Here is a 17,068-nt window from a genome sequence, read left to right on the forward strand (position 1 = left end):
TTTGGTTCCTGGTTTTCAGTTTCTCCATCTATAAAGCAATATATATTACATGGAGATTTCAAGGGCATTGAGAGCCTGTGTAAGAAAGGCAAACAAAATGTTAACTATTACGTCATCTTAGAATATCAAAGTGGCCAGGTACAGAAATTTCTCTAAGAAATCCAGGATTTTGTTAATGTTATTTTGGTTGTAACTTTGTTGAGTATTATCCCACAAGAATGAGGGCGTAAGGCACATTTTAGTCAATAGGGAGAATTCAGTTAAGTCTATCAGGAGATGAAAGTGATGTAAAAAGAGACCAGATAGGGTAGCCTACTTTGATTTGGAAAAAAAAATAATCTTTAAGCACTGTAATAAATTGTATCATCTAAAAATTAATTTATTTGGAATAACCTATTTCCTCATTTTAGTAGTGACATATTTAACTGTAGCCAGGATTCTTATTTGCTGCAGACATTCAGGCATCTGCTTGCCTGCCCTCCCCAAGTCTGTATACCTGCAATTTTGAAAGCACTTGCCTCCTTTGGGCTTGGGTTTCTGATCTGGATAAGCAACCATAAATCACACTCAAAAATAGTGAGAAAGAAACCAAGTAAAAATACTGCAACAACACGGAAGAAGCAAGTCCAAGTCAATAACAGAATGGTATTGCTAAGAAACTGAGTTCCTTGAAAATATTCTTTGCATATATAATGTTTTTTTCATCACTGAACCTGTTACAGCTAATTCAGATCATTTCCCTGCACAGAAACAATTAGGTCAAAGGAAGTACAAAGTATACGTTATAAATGAATGTTCAGTCTATTGATAAGTTCAGATCATGACACGTAAGAAATGAGGGGTATACTTACTTCCCTGTATGAAGGAAAGACTTATGAAAGTAGATATTTAAGCTTTTCGGCTGATGGCGTAAACAACAGGCACAGTCAGCTATGACTTGGAACTGCATTTAAAAAATGTGTCAATGAAAACCATGCATTAAGCAAAACAGCACTCTAGCTCAGAGATCTGAATCTGGTTAACATTTGACAGACGCGTAATTTTTCACTCCCAGTGAAACGAGAGAGAGATTACATCCTTCTCAGTCTAAAGCAAAATCCTCACATTGAAGGAATTAATGTAAAATGGTTTGGCTCTGCTAATCCTGGCACACTCTGTACTCAAAAGAGAGAGACAAGATCTTCCAGAAAGTAACTCAAATAAAAAAATGAGAGTCCACTTCTTTCCACAGAGACCCCAAATTTAGATACTGCAAGTTAGACTGCGTGGATACTCTCATCCCCTCTCAAAAACATAATTAAGTTTGCTCTCTTTAAAGTTACAGGACTGAATAAAAACCTTCAGATTTGAACTTAAATTATCTATGCCTTCCATAATTATCTCCATATCATTGGTTTTAAAATCTGTCTTCTCCACAATACAGATTCCTAGATTAACAGTTTTTACCATGTCCAAAAAAAAGAAAGAATAAGTCAATGAAGTAGAGAGCAACGTGCCTGCAAGAAACATGTCAGGGTAGGTAGGAAGCAATGTTTCTTTAGAGATTAGTTGAAAAGAAACTGTTTATTAGTGGCAGCTACACAGCACACAGATTAGGGTTTGAATAAGATACACTTGCATTTGTGAATAAACCAGAAGAATTTATGTTTACCCTAATGCACAGGACTCACTATCTGCTTTACAAATATTTACATGCTAAGAGCTTAAGGCTTCTTGTGTGTCCTGCCCTCATGGAGTTGCTCCTCTATATTTCTTGGTGACAGAAATGCAAAAAGTCGATGAATCATAACCAGTAGTGGTAACTCAGTGCTTACTGTTAAGTCATCTAAGCAGCACCCCATTTTCTTTTTATAACTGCCTTAGGCTACCACGTAGGCTTCCTAGAATATCTGGCTGCATTTCCTGCCCAGCACAAACATTTCTGCACCATCCATCATAGAAAAAGCACTGCCATGTACATTCAAAGCTGTGTACAGACACATACACACTTAAAATCACTTTAAGAGAGGTAACTTATTAAATAGCATGTAAAATATACCCCAAAGTTATACTTTGGGTCTCAACATTATAAGAGCTTTATTGCGGCCACCCATGCTTTCTCACGGAGGATTCTTCCCAAGCAGGGAAGAGCCCCACTGACAGAGCCCCGTGTCGTGTCACATATTTTCTGTCCTGGTGGTCACACCTGCTTTCCAATGCTAATTACATCTTGGCTTGTGCTGACCTCAAAAGGCTCCTTGGGGGTAGATAGTCCATAGCTGCTTCCAGTTCCCCAGAGACCAGCCCACTCAGCATTCACTGGACTTTCTGCCTTGAGTGCCTTCTCCAAGCCCTGTGGACCACGCAGAGAGCTTTCTGAGACAGTCTTAATACTTCTGAGCTCTCTGGCAACTGCTGTGTCAGCTCGCACTGTCTGACATAATCTGTGTACCACCAGAATTTAGAAAACAGAAAAAAGTAAATAGCAGATCAGAAACTCCCCTAACAAATCAACATTACTGTTTTACCAGTCTACAAAAAAAAAAAAGTAAGTCAACAGGCAAATTGCCAATGGGCAAATTGCAAGAATCTTCGACTCATCATTAAGCCATGATCTGAAGCACTTTCAAGTAGGTGTATCAGGCTGCTAGCCAGCAGCAGGAAGAGAAAGCTAAGGCTTTGGGTCATTTAAGGAAAAATCTTGATGAGAAGAACAACTCTATGGAAAAGTTGCATCAATATGGGAGACTAGCAAGTTTTCCACTTCAGCTATGCTTGACATGACGAGAGACTGAAGCATCACAGTGGCAACAGCAGTTCCTAAACTGTGATATTCAGTGTCAGGGGTAAATAATATCAGTTTTCTTGTGTTTCCTTTTAAGAGTTTGCTAATTGGGACAATGAGAATGAAGGGTTAACCATGAACTAGGAGGATCAAGGAGAACCAAGAGGAACTGTGATACAAAGAGTAACTGAAAAATCAGAGGATGAGAATACAGCGGGAGATTACACATTTGTACCATCTCTTCCCAGTTCATGCCACAGCTGACCACTGAAGGCAGAACACTTCCTCCGTGTATGTAAAGTGGCACCACTTACAGCTGGTAGAACGACTTCAGACTAGCTGTCCAGGTTTCGAATTAGTTGAGCAAATATGAATACCAAATACAATCTATGCCAAGGAAACATGCTAATGTTACATAATTTGCCCAAACCAGTTTTAAATACACCAGGAATTAAAAAAAAAAGATAGACCCTCTTTATGCAGTGGAGAAAACTGACAGATAATGTTAGTTGCTTTCTTCAAGATCCCTGTTTTACAGTTCTTTTACTCTGTGTTTGTTACTTATGAAGAGACAGAGAAGCTGCCTTGTCAAAAACTCATTTTCAAGCAATTTCAGTGTTACACACAATCTATATATTCAATGTATTGGCAGATCAGTGTTCTTGTTCTCTCCAAGTGGAGCTTTGCTGTTGCAGTGTCCTTTGTTCCATGGTTTTTCTGTTTTTCTTGATTTGCAGTCTTTCTTGGCAACAAACAATTAAGCCTGCCAAAACTTAGATAATAACAAGGTGAAGTGTGAGGGCAGAAGTTGAGCATTTACCACCTAGCTAAATGAACTTTATTCCCTGGAGGCTGCAGGAGGAACAGTGGTTTAGTGAGCTGCATATGGGATGGGCAGTCTGAACACTGTATTCTAATCTGGGCTCTGCTGCTGACTCATCATGTCACCTTTGGGAAATAACTGCCTTGATACACTTGTTTTTTCTTCCGTGAAGCGGTCACACTCCGTTGTAGACACTAGTTACCGTAGGCACAGATCCTAGGATAGTTAGGATGAACAATTCTCAGTCAGATAAACTGGCAACCCTTCATTTTGTTCTCTGCTACAGGAAGAAAGGGCCAGAAGTGATAGAAAATTAAAAAGTAAGTTCAAGCAAGGTAATTCAGCTCTTTAGTATCAGAGCCCAGATTTATTCCAGCTGCATACCGTGATAGAGTAAGGTAAAAACCTGGCACCTACTCACCAAAGGCTGGGTGGAAGATGGTGGCCCATATTAATCCTAAACAGAACTGGTAGTTGCAGTTAATGTGTGTATCAAACGAGGCATAACTTGGAAAATCTGACTTGGGAGATTATTGTCAGCAGTGACCTGCTGCCAAGCAGCCTATTCTTATTTATTCCACTAAAGTCAACCTTGCTCACACAAGCCTTTTTTTAAAGGCAATCTGCTTTGTGCATGCCTGTCCTGTTACTAGGTTACTAAAGAATGAAATATCTCTGTTTTTTTCTAAATCCCTGTTCTTGCTTTTGAAAGTCTGGTCACACAAATCTGTTGCAGAACAGACCTATTTGCATCTTTGATTTCTATTTACTTACCCCTAACCTTTCCCAGCTATTCTTTACATTTTGATGAACTCTTCTTGCCTCCTTTCCCAAGCCGCATACCGTGATAGAGTAAGGTAAAAACCTGGCACCTACTCACCAAAGGCTGGGTGGAAGATGGTGGCCCATAATCCTAAACAGAACTGGTAGTTGCAGTTAATGTGTGTATCAAACGAGGCAGCATAACTTGGAAAATCTGACTTGTGAGATTATTGTCAGCAGTGACCTGCTGCCAAGCAGCCTATTCTTATTTATTCCACTAAAGTCAACCTTGCTCACACAAGCCTTTTTTTAAAGGCAATCTGCTTTGTGCATGCCTGTCCTGTTACTAGGTTACTAAAGAATGAAATATCTCTGTTTTTTTCTAAATCCCTGTTCTTGCTTTTGAAAGTCTGGTCACACAAATCTGTTGCAGAACAGACCTATTTGCATCTTTGATTTCTATTTACTTACCCCTAACCTTTCCCAGCTATTCTTTACATTTTGATGAACTCTTCTTGCCTCCTTTCCCAAGCCCTGCCATAAGATAAATAGAGGATTCAGACTATTTGGTTTTGACCAGTGCCAAGGTTTGTGCTCTCGGCAGCATGCTGATCATGGCTGCAATTCCTGGCTTGCAGGGACTTGGGATCCAGTTACATTTGCTGGCGTCAAGCAGACTCTACAGACCACTGTGAAATACTGAATCTAAAAATAAAAGAGTGAAAAAGTACGAAACCAAAGAGAGCGGGATATTAAAATTCCAGGAAAATTGTAGAAAAGTTCGGAAGAGGCACATAAGCAGTCTCAGGGGAAAACACTAACATTGGGGGAATTTAAATTAAGCCTATGGGTTTGCCTTTTTTAGCTCTGTCACCCATGTGACACTCTAGAGTTCAGCCTGTGGGTCCAGGTATTTCTGCTAACGCAAAGAATGCATTAGAGCCTTTTGGAAAGGCAAATCATTCTGGCTGTCTCAGCTTCTTGCCTTTGCTCTCCCTAAGAACTGTTAACCCCAGGTGCACTCGGTTTCTGTTTGCACACATCCTCCCAGCCGGGGTCCCGTCTCAGCCTTTGGATTTCTCCTTTGGATCAAAAACGCTACTGATGGTGCCAGCAGGCTAGCTGGGTGTGGGAAGAAGTTTCAGGCTCTGGTGAGTCTCGGGGGGGAGCAGGAGGGGGGGGAATATTATTTTCACAGCTTTTGCAGTGCTTTTAATTGTACAGTGACATCTGGAAGATTAGTGAATCTGTGAATCCAGGCTAAAGGGTCAGGATTAAATACTTGCTGGACCTGCTTCACAAGGTTAAATTAACTAGTCTGAGATCAGATAGAAAGTGCTATTTCTAAGGGGCATTTTATGAATCTCATATAAAGAATTTGGTGGGAACGTCCCCATTTTCCGAGGAAAAATCTAATAGTCTTTGAAATCTATTTAAATATTAAACCAGCACAAGAATTACATTTTACCAAGTACAAACTTGCATTTTTAAGAGCAACATTTGTTGTGACCGTCCTTCCCTGACCAGCACGGTTCCATTTTAGCGTTTCAGACTGCCTGTGTTTGAATTGTTTGTAAAAATTCTTTCTAGATTTAATCGAGGTCTATTTGCAGGAGACTTTATTTCTGCCTCCTTTTTGATGCTTTGAAATTAAAACCACGATGACTGTGAAACTGAGGTTTAAAAGTAGGTGTGTGTTTGCATAACAATGTATTATATATACACAATACTAGAGCTCCATGGCTACCCGTAATTGCAGTGATAGTGTATCTGCAATGGTAGCTCCTTGGAAGTTTGCATATAGGTCAGAAGTTTCCAAATGATGATTGAGATTATATGTATTGTGGATTGCATTTTCCAAGTATGCCACAGTTTTAGTCATGGGACTCATTAGCGTTCGTGAGAGCTGTGAAGTTCTGCTCCTTCATACTAAACGGAAAGTTCAGCTCTGTGTACCTGAACCAGCCCTGTTTCATGTTGCTGAGATATTGCAATGTCTTGTCTTACCTCTTTCTTCAGTTTCTTAATGCATTGCTGCAACCGAGTCTATTGCAGCGGATGAAGCAATAGGACTCAACCTGCCTTCCTTGGCCTTGTGTGTTACGCAATTTTTAGAGTTGCTTTGGTTCTTGATCTTAAGTAGCTCACACCGTGCTTTCTAAAGAAACTTAGAAGTGATCTTCTGCCAGTATTAAGTGGATGTTTAAAACTGTGTGGGTATTTTTGTTGGGGTTCCTTCTAATACTCTAAGACAAAACCTCTGTTGTCCCAACTGCGTGACCTTGAAAGTACTTCACATGCAGCATTTTATGCAAGTTAATTGTTTTTTAATAGTATAGCTAAAATGAAATGTTATAATAACATTATAACAATTTAAAAGACAGAATCCAAATATTTTAAAAACTGTACTGCTAATTTACATTTCTTCCTTTCCCTCATTAACTTTGTAGAAGAAATTTGGACCTATATATTTTCATTTACAGCAGAGGAAAAGCTAATGGAACCACCAGGCAGGCATTTGAAACTGTTTCACCATGTCTCAGGCTGCGTGTGTTCTAAACAAAAACCACCTAAAAATAAATATGCAAAATGCCCATTACTTATGTATATGAACATGGCAGATTCCTTTATAGTTTTGCAGCACATCAGGTTTGCAACTTAATAGCTGATTAAGTGCACCTTACAGTGAGATTCTGAGAGTACAAAGGAACTAAACACATTGCTCTATTGTCCTACGCAACTCACCAAGTCGGTGAGTCTGATGTAGCTTAACTGAAGGCAGAGTTTGTGTGAGGACTCACAGCCGTTATGAAATAGCCAGAAGGCTAAAGCAGGATCCAAACTCCATTGAGCCAGGCACTGTACCTGTATAGCAGAGGTTCACCTTCTTGCTGTTCAGCCCTGCTGGGCTCCTGTGATACCTCATCTAACTATTGTTTCAGCTGTAGAACAAATCCTTTGAAGCCTCTATTTAATAAAGATGAGTGCATAGGCTAAATTTCTCATTAGAACAGAAAACTGTCAAACTCACGCCCTGAAGATTTAGGTTTTACATTTTTTTCCTAGCCAGTCTGAGGTTTAATACATTTCAGCTATTTATTTGGAATTCATTTTAAGGAAATAACAGTCATTCATATCCTCTGATAGAAGAAAAAAAATCCCAAGCTTTTTGATGACTGTCCACAGTCGGACAATATCTGGCAGCAGGTCAGAAGTTGCAAGAAAAGCAATAATATCCTCCTTTATCAAAGCCTATGTCAGCCAGGACATTCAGCACACAGGAAGGTCTGGAGTTTCTGCCTGACTCTTAAGTTCTTCAGCTGCCTCAGAATCGTAACTTCTCTTAATGCCCTCAGTCTTGTTTGTGTCCAGGTTCTCTCCCTCTGTCTGTCCATGTTCTTGTGAAATCCTTCCTCTCACTGCTCAGTAAAAATAAGTTATTACATGTGTTGTATGAAACCCTACCCTACCTTTTATTATAACTGAAACATAGGTCAAGACAAAAGGTAGGGGACATGAAATACCAATTCCTCTTTTCCAAAATGGGGAACTGAGGCAGAGGCTAAGTAAGTTGCTCAAGGACACACAGTTTCCACTAGTGGTGAGGGAACCTAAACAGACTCGCTGGAGCTCACAGGAAGCTATGAGTAGCATAGAGGAAGAGAGAAGCAGGCTTTTGTACCAGAAAGATCCAGTGTAACTGGATGATGTCAAAATAAACATCAAACTGGGAAGACCATGGAACAGATCCCCCCGGAAGCTATGCTAAGGCACATGGAGGACAGGGAGGTGATTCGAGACAGCCAACATGGCTTCACCAAGGGCAAGTCCTGCCTGACCAACCTAGTGGCCTTCTATGATGGAGTGACTACATCCGTGGACATGGGAAGGGCTACAGATGAAATCCGTCTGGACCTCTGTAAGTCCTTTGACACGGTCTCCCACAACATCCTTCTCTCTCAACTGGAGAGGTATGGATTTGATGGGTGGACTGTCTGGTGGGTGAGGAATTGGTTAGATGGTTGCATCCAGAGGGTAGTGGTCAACGGCTCAATGTCCAGATGGAGACTCATGACGAGTGGTGTCCCGCAGGGGTCCGTACTGGGACCGGTACTGTTTAATATCTTCATCGATGACATAGACAGTGGGATCAAGCGCACCCTCAGCAAGTTTGCAGATGACACCAAGCTGAGTGGTGCGGTCGACACGCCAGAGGGACGGGATGCCATCCAGAGGGACCTGGACAAGCTGGAGAAGTGGGCCTGTGTGAACCTCATGAGGTCCAACAAGGCCACGTGCAAGGTCCTGCACCTGGGTCGGGGCAACCCCCAGTATCAATACAGGCTGGGAGATGAAGGGATTGAGAGCAGCCCTGCCGAGAAGGACTTGGGGGTACTGGTGGATGAAAAGCTGGACATGAGATGGCAATGTGCGCTCGCAGCCCAGAAAGCCAATCGTATCCTGGGCTGCATCAAAAGAAGCGTGGCCAGCAGGTTGAGGGAGGGGATTCTGCCCCTCTACTCCGCTCTGATGAGACCCCACCTGGAGTACTGCATCCAGCTCTGGAGCCCTCAGCATAAGAAAGACACGGACCTGTGGGAGCGGGTCCAGAAGAGGGCCACGAAAATGATCAGGGGGATGGAGCACCTCTGCTATGAAGAAAGGCTGAGAGAGTTGGGGTTGTTCAGCCTAGAGAAGAGAAGGCTTCAGGGAGACCTTATTGCAGCCTGTCAGTACTTAAAGGGGGCTTATAAAAAAGATGGGGGCAAACCTTTTAGCAGGGCCTGTTGTGACAGGACAAGGGGGAATGGCTTTAAACTAAAGGGGGGTAGATATGGACTAGATATAAGGAAGAAATGTTTTACGCTGAGGGTGGTGAAACACTGGCCCAGGTTGCCCAGAGAGGTGGTGGATGCCCCATCCCTGGAAACATTCCAGGCCAGGTTGGACGGGGCTCTGAGCGACCTGATCTAGTTGAAGATGTCCCTGCCCACGGCAGGGGGGGTTGGACTAGATGACCTTTAGAGGTCCCTTCCAACCCAAACTATTCTATGATTCTATGATTCTAGACCGATGTTTAGGAGTGGCAGAAAGATAAAGTTCTGAAGGAGGGTCAAGATCAGCAAAAAAGAATTGTAGAAACCTGAAAGACACTTAGCACAGCCCCAGATCTGTTTCAATGTAGTGAGGAAACCAAGTGGTAGGAATACCATTTATCTTTGTTCTTCATCTTATCTTCTTTCTGATGTACCTTCTAAGTAAAGAGTAAATGTGTTAAAAGTCTGGGCATTGTGTTCTGCCTTTATTGCATGTCCCTGAAAGCACAAACAGTGATCATGGGGTATGCTCTGGCGAACATGCAAAAGTTTCTTGAGAGGTTTGACGCAGATGTTTTAAGTTTCAGGGCTTCAACATTTAAACTCTCTCCACCGTGAGAAAGGATAATGGGTGCAGTCTTGGCCCCCTGCAGCTCATGTAGAAGCCCATACTGTTAATTATTTCTGTTTGCTAGGGACTGTAAATGAACAAGTGATTCAGCCTTGTAAATAAAACTGGCGGATGTCCAGCAAGGGGAACTTCATCAGCCTACAAGATGTCAATAGATACATCCCTTAACCAAAGCAACTAACCAAATTTGAAGCACTTGCTTCAAAGGCTGGGCACAGTACAGCTTCAAAGAAAGAGTAAGAAAGTGCTTAACAGAGTAAAGTTTACTGTTTTTCCTTCTTGAGCAATTGATTGTTGCTGTTTATCCATATGGGGACACACACACACACACACACACGCACACACAATATCACCTTAGGGCAGAGACCCAGCATGAAAATTTACAGTCCAAATAATCTGTTGGCAAACTACTAAGCAACAGAAATCAGGATTTTATGTTTCGGAACGTCAAGTGGGCATGGTTATCTATACCACTTGGTATAGTGTATATTGTGTGTCATGTTCTCAGACAGCTTTAAAATCTAGCTTACTGTCTTTATATGCTTCATGTAACTCCATCTATTATTCTGTACTTTTTCTTTTGGTTGTATGTAGCCATAAATGTTTCACAGAAGTCAGCTAAGTCTTTGTTAACAGAGTTGTCTAATATAACCCACGTGTGTCTGCATGCATTTTCACTATTGTCAGCAGCAGGCGCTAGCCAGACTGGCACTGAGAACAATTTAAATGTGTTCAGACTGCAGCGTCCTACCAAAACTCTTTGGTTATTGGGTGGTCATAGAAACATTAGTAATTCAAGATCTGCAGTGTTGAGCCGTGTTTACTGACCTCTATACTAACCTTGCCACCTTTACCTGTTGCTTTATTTTAGGCTTACATAACCAGCATAGCGGAGTTAGAACTAGCCCTCTGAAGATCTGGGTCACAACTCATTTTTACTGGTTTCTGAAGTCATTAACTAAGGTAGCAGAAGAGTTAATTTTGTATGGTGTCCTTTATTTTTTGCCTTATTTTAAAGAATGATTGCTGGAGCAAGTTGAATGTGTTGCATCTTGAGTATTACTGAGGCTGGAAAGCAGCCAGAACAACCAAGGAGCAAATCTTCTAGGCAGTTTTCCATATCTACAATAAAACTCAAGTCTCTAGCAAAGTTATCTAAGGAATCCAGGCTGAGAACAACAAATGAAAAAGGAATGACATAGATAGGGCCATGCTATAAGGACAAAAAGTTAAGCATTTTATGATTTTGGACAAAGTTTCCTGCACAGTTATATCACTGCATTGCTTTGATTCCTCAGAAAAATCTGAGTCAACACGCTGCCACTTCAACAGCTACATTCAGATTCTCATTCTCTGGCAACCTGGGTAAATCAAAATGATCTGAGAGAGACAGATTAAAAGTTATTACTCACCCTTGCCCATTCATACGTGAAATAAACGATGGTCCTCTAGCCAAGGACCAAAATGTTGTGTATACTTCTACTCAGTATTTTAATTATTTGGTGCCTCAGCTATGGTACAATTTGTTGAGTATTGTTCCATGCTTCTTTAAGAACAAGACTATGCTTATTGTGTTTTGAATGTTAGGGTACATTTCAAGAAAAAAATGAAACATTGCTCTATGAGCAGCAAAACTAAAGCAGCTTCACTACAGATTTATATGGTCTCATCCATAAAGCACCTTTGCGCCCCACTATAATAAGTAAGGATATCTTAACTGTGTTTCTCATTTCAGTGTCACCCCCACAGGGCAAAAACCTCACATACTGTGGCTAATTCAGCTTTAGGTAAATGGTGACTGGCCAGCCTGCTATAGTAAACAGTACAATGTACAATGGTTGGTTTCTGAGTTCTTTCTTTCCTTCAGCTGGGGAATGAACTTGATTCCTTTTTCTGTCTTCAGTTGCTGACTTCCAAGAAACTTTAGAAATCTAATTAGTTTTGAGACCTTGGCTCATGTGTCAAATATGTTTGAAATTTGGAGCAAGAGATAGACTGAACCATTACATAAGCTTCCTCTCCTTAGGAAAGCAAGCTAATCAAGATTGTTCCATAAAAAGCCCCACACCCAAATGACTGGAAGTGCATTTTTTTTACAAACATAGACCTATGCCAAACAATAGCCATCAGAACCACTTTGCCCAGTGTCCTCTTTCTTGGCAGTGATACATGCTTGTGTTTGACAATGAAGCACATATTGTTTGTCATCTGCTTTGAAGGAAGAGTTTACGAGTTAATAGTAATGACAAGTTATATTCCCAACTTCAATTCAGTTGAATCCAAATCGTTAATAGATTACCATTAATCAGGCTGTAGGAGAAAGAATAACAAAATGGAAATGTAGTAAGATTTTTTTTCCAGAATGTTAGGTTACAGTACTTTTTCCCTCTAAGCTCCAAAGATATACTGTATTTCATTTCATTGGCAGATATCCCATACTTCTTCAGAATCTGAAGCAAAAAGATTGGGATGAGTATTCTGGGCATTCATAGTATGTTAGATTAATATTGTTGGCTATCTACTCTGCATACCACGATTAAGTCAGCACTCCCTCATCTGCTAGCTGGTCTGGATTCTGTTGTTGTAGCTGATGTGGTTGCTACCTACTTCATTTTTGAAGCCCGAATGCTATCTTTTTTCTGGTCTTTGCATGTTCCTATAGTATGGATTGTGCTGTGTGCTGGGGTGCTCTGTGCTCCTTCCAGTACCTATCTCTAGGTGGGAGAACATGAGAATATTGACTGTACTTTTCCTCTTAAGCACAAAGATGCTATATCACTCCTACTGGGAAAGCCAAATGAGGGTAGTGGTGCCATACCTATCACAAGAGCAGCAGCTGCATGCAAAGCCAAAGGATGGACCAGCCTTTACAAGAAAATGAGCTGTGTTCCCTTTGCCACTGAAGTGATCCTTGCACAAAACCCTATTATATTTACACAGTTCTCCCACAAAAGATGTGTTTCGTTTCATTTCATTTTTAATCATACTGCACTGGAAGTTTAATTGAATACCTGTTCGCTTTGATACTCAGAATTATATTAACTTTTACAATCAATTGAATACAAGGAGATTCAGTTTGATACTCAAATTTAATACTTGCTTGTTTTGATTCCAGAAGGTGTACAGAAGTCCCTGCTTAAAGAACCTCATGTCTGAGGATCCTTAGCTTGTTCCCTCCTTTGAATATTTCCAACCAGGGATCACTCTTTTCCCCTGCCTCAAATTTGGTGAGAATCAGCTTTTGTTACCCTGGAATGTATCGGGTAACAGTAAGTGACAGGGGGTTAAGACAGAAACCTTCTTACTTTGGAGGCAGCAGAGAAAGATTCCAGAATTCTGTCACAAGGTTTTATTCTACTCTATCTTGCACCCTTATTCATTTGCAGTACAAGAAGAAAGCTTAAGTAGTTCCATAAAGAATGTGGATTTTTATTGAAATGGAAGAACACATCCCTCTGGTGCCCAAACACTCTGGTATGTCAAATGATTGTTTGGTTAGGAAAAGGAAAAAAAAATCAAAGTTTTGGCAAGCCCTGGTTTTGCATGCCCCAAACACCAGGTAGACACCTGCACAAATATTGTTTGCATACAAATAAAACTGTATACACAGAAGTCTGGAGAAAAAAATCTAAAAGCTGAACCACAGTATAGAAGCCAAGCCCCAAATCTCCATCTTGAAACAGTGATTAGTTTAAAGTAATTGTATTAAAGGAAAAAACAGAATAAATATTTTTGCTAAATGATGACAGATTCACACCCTCTGACACTGGGACTTTACTAGCATTTTTAACTAGTTGACTGAATTTGATGCAGAGATATTTTTAGCTGCACCTGTAGGTTGTTTTTGCTTTTGTAAAATGTCTACACACATACCTACAATCTTCTAAACTTTCCCACTGTATCCACATGCCGATCAAAGCAGCACCATACGCATAAAGAATCATCTCACAGAGATCCTTGCCAACAAGCTATCTGAAACAGAGGATTCTGCTTTATAATATCCACAAGATTTACAATGTCCTTTTCTCTTTCTAAAAACGGGGAACCTGCAGGTGGACAATGCAGGATGTAAGCTGTTCCTAAGCAGAGGAACAACTAGTGTTGAAAGCTCTTCCAAGCCTGGCATGTTATGTCAGGGACTGTTGCTGAACCACAGCCTGCTTCCCATTGTTCACACGTGGTGTTATCATTTATAATCCAAGTGTGAACTGAAATGGAGAAAAATTGCTTGAACTAAAAACACGAATTCATGGATACCAGGACAATATTTTCTTAAGCTGAACTGAAATTAAGTCTTCCCAACCACCAGCTTATTTTTTCTCACTTTTACTTGAGTTACTTTACTTCTCATCATGGGAATAATTTTACTATTTTTACTAGGAAACTAGAATTTAATCTGTTTGTCTACCAATTCACTGGTACCTAAAAAAGCTGGCTAAAACCAAGTATCTTCCCCAACTTTCATATGGAAAATTATTCAACCTTTTTTGTTAGGAAATCTGTAGCAGATTTGAAACAAACCTTGTAGTTAGGAGAACTAAATGACATGAAACAGTTTCAGATACAGAAGCTTGAAACTTCAGGCAGAGAAAGCAGTGTTGCTATCTAGAGTAAAGGCTATCCCAGACTTTCTATTATAAATCCTGTACTTTCTGTGCCTTCCAAAAGCCAGACTTCAAGTACTTGGGATTGATTATTTTTCTGGTAAGTGTCTAGCTCAGACTTTTTTTTTTTTGGGGGGGGGGAAGTACTTCAAAATAGAAGTAAAAGTCATTGATGTCTTGATGAGAACCATCGTTAGGAAGGTGAATGTTTTACCAGAAATATAAAAGAAAAATTTCATTAAGTTTATCTGTGTGCTGAGATGGCTTTGTGCTTCAGAGAAAGGCAATGATATTGGCAGACATTGTCTTAGCATGTTTTGCAACATTCATTCTGCACTGTCTAGATTGTGCACGTGATTGCTGAATCTAGTTTCTTCACTACAGGATTTTGCATTTGGCTTACATGCAGTGTGTTATTTTTAATTTGAATCTGCATGGCTACACCTGCAGTGGTAAGTGGAGACTTGCTAGTAGTACAAAAAAAGGATTGTCCAGAAGCAGAACAATGCTATACCATGGCATACACAGGGCCTGTCTAATGACTGACTACAAATAAAAGGAAATGGTTTACTGGGGGAAGGCTGTGTGTCTCTAGTGCAATATTATCTTGCCCAGTAGACCAGATGGGTAACATTTTAGGGAAACATTTCATCTCCCCACAAGAGAATTGACTTTCTTTCTACCCAAAGCTCACGTATATTGAGTGAAAAGCCTGGTTTGTCTTTATCCTATACTATTCTCGGGATTCTTGGGAAATCTACTTTCTACTACTAAGAAAGTCGTTTCCCACATGTGGAACAAGGCAGAGGCCACAATGAAAGAATGGCCATGATAATAAAAAAAAGAAAGAAAGATGGCAACCTCTTTGCCTCCCCTCTATGCTCTTGCAGAAAGGAGAAGTCCATGAAGTTGCTGCACTGCAGAACACAGATCTTCAACAGAAGAAACAGCTGAAGGAAAAGTACTATACTGGTCACAGTGGTTCCATTCTTTGAGAAGCTGTGTGTTTACCCTTTAAGTGAGAGGGCAGACTTTTGCCCACTGACAGACAAGCAGGCCACCCAGCAACCACTATCTTAATCTGGAGAAAAGAGACAGCTGGTAAGGACAGTAAGTCTTTTATCTGCCGCTCAGGATGCCAGCAGGAAGAAGAGGCTACAGGAACAGCTGACGGAACAGAAGGCAGGACAAATTCAGTGTTTCTCAAAATGAAGAAATGGGAAGAGTTAGTATTTTAGTTCAAGCCCCCCCACTTTTTTTTTTTTGCTGCCATAGACCCATTATCACTGCATGCTAATTTGCATTTAATATTGCAGCCTCCTCCCCGCTTCTACATATGCGTTGACTTTTAACAGCTAGACATATTAATAGCAGAATAATTTCAAATTGTGACAGTGGAAGATACTTTATTATAATGCATTTGCCTAAGTGCAAAGTGCTAAATGCAAAGTAACAAGAATAACCCTGATTTTGCAAAATGGGGAAGAAGTGGGTCAAGCTTAAGTGTACTCATTGCTGATCTGCTGAATTGCTAAGCACCTGAAGCTAGTGGGTAGCAGCAGCAATTGCAATTGCTCGTTGAGGTTCTTCTTGCCTTATTAAATCAAGTCAATACTTGCTCAATGATCAGAATCTCTCTCAGCTTCAATCTTGTGTTTGGAGCTCGGGGGAGGAGACTTGCATGCAGGCTTCACTGTTCTTCTTATAAGAACTAATAAACAGTATAAAAATGGAAGCATGAGCGATCTGTCTTGCCTGAGGATATTATTGAAACCTGGTTACATGTAGATTCATTCTTATTTGGTGATGGCAACTCCCAATCTGAAGTCACCTGTAGCAGATGAGGAATTCCTTGGGTGTATCAGATACTTCATTTACCTTTGGGCAGATACCAAGAAAAATTACAGGTTAGTTAGCTAGTTCAAAAGGGAAAAAAATGCATTGCAATTAGAGAGCCCATTATAAGCAGGAGACTAATACCTGCCAAGCTGCATTCTGGGATGTTGGGATCTGTTCCCAATGCCATCAGATGACATGCAGAAGAAGATGCAGTAAGTACAAGGCTTTGATTTTGAAATTATATGCATAAATACACACACATATATATATATTTATCTGAGGGAAGATTGCAATCACTATTTAATCAAAGATAATGTTTTCAAGGTGCAGAAGCAGCTCTGGTCTTCTTCAGATTATATATTAAAGTTGGCTATACATTTATAAATCTTGTTTTGTCATGAGCAAGGGTTTCAAATTGTGGATATGGTTTTACTTTGAACAGTATATCATATATTGCTCACTAAGTACAAAAATATATGGTTACTATCCTGAGAGAGCTAAGCATTTAATGTATGATAAATTGGTACTACGTTAGTCGTGAAAAGCATTTAAATACCATAACTAATTTTACACATGGGCTGTAGACAGCTCTAATTCTTTGTTTCCCCAAGGTACATGAGACCCTTATGACAGTTTTGTGTCCCGTTTGAATGTATTCAACTCATACATTAAATAAATACTGTTTAGAAATACTTTGTAAGTATGCAGGTCTTGAAGCCTATGCGGCAACACTGACTCGAGCAACCAGAACTTGGGAATTCACACAATCCCTGCAGTTAGTTTAAAAACTAGTGGATGTGCGGCCTAACTGGCTATTTTGCCTTCCTC

General features: G+C 40.4%; 1 protein-coding gene across 6 annotated transcripts in view; it reads left to right on the forward strand.

Annotated features, from left to right (window-relative positions):
- The first annotated feature begins 5,358 nt into the window (after nt 1-5,358).
- RAF1 (Raf-1 proto-oncogene, serine/threonine kinase) overlaps nt 5,359-17,068 on the forward strand; it is an 81,385-nt gene continuing 69,675 nt past the window's right edge. For 5 of the 6 annotated variants that reach the window (XM_009321985.1, XM_009321991.1, XM_009321989.1 and 2 more), the window contains exon 1: nt 5,359-5,500. The gene's annotated coding sequence lies outside the window, so the exon portion shown is untranslated. The remainder of the gene's footprint in view (nt 5,501-17,068) is intronic. The other variant, XM_009321992.1, reaches the window with a different exon arrangement.

Source organism: Pygoscelis adeliae, unplaced genomic scaffold (assembly GCF_000699105.1).
Source record: "Pygoscelis adeliae isolate BGI_AS28 unplaced genomic scaffold, ASM69910v1 Scaffold304, whole genome shotgun sequence".
NCBI lineage: Eukaryota > Metazoa > Chordata > Aves > Sphenisciformes > Spheniscidae > Pygoscelis > Pygoscelis adeliae.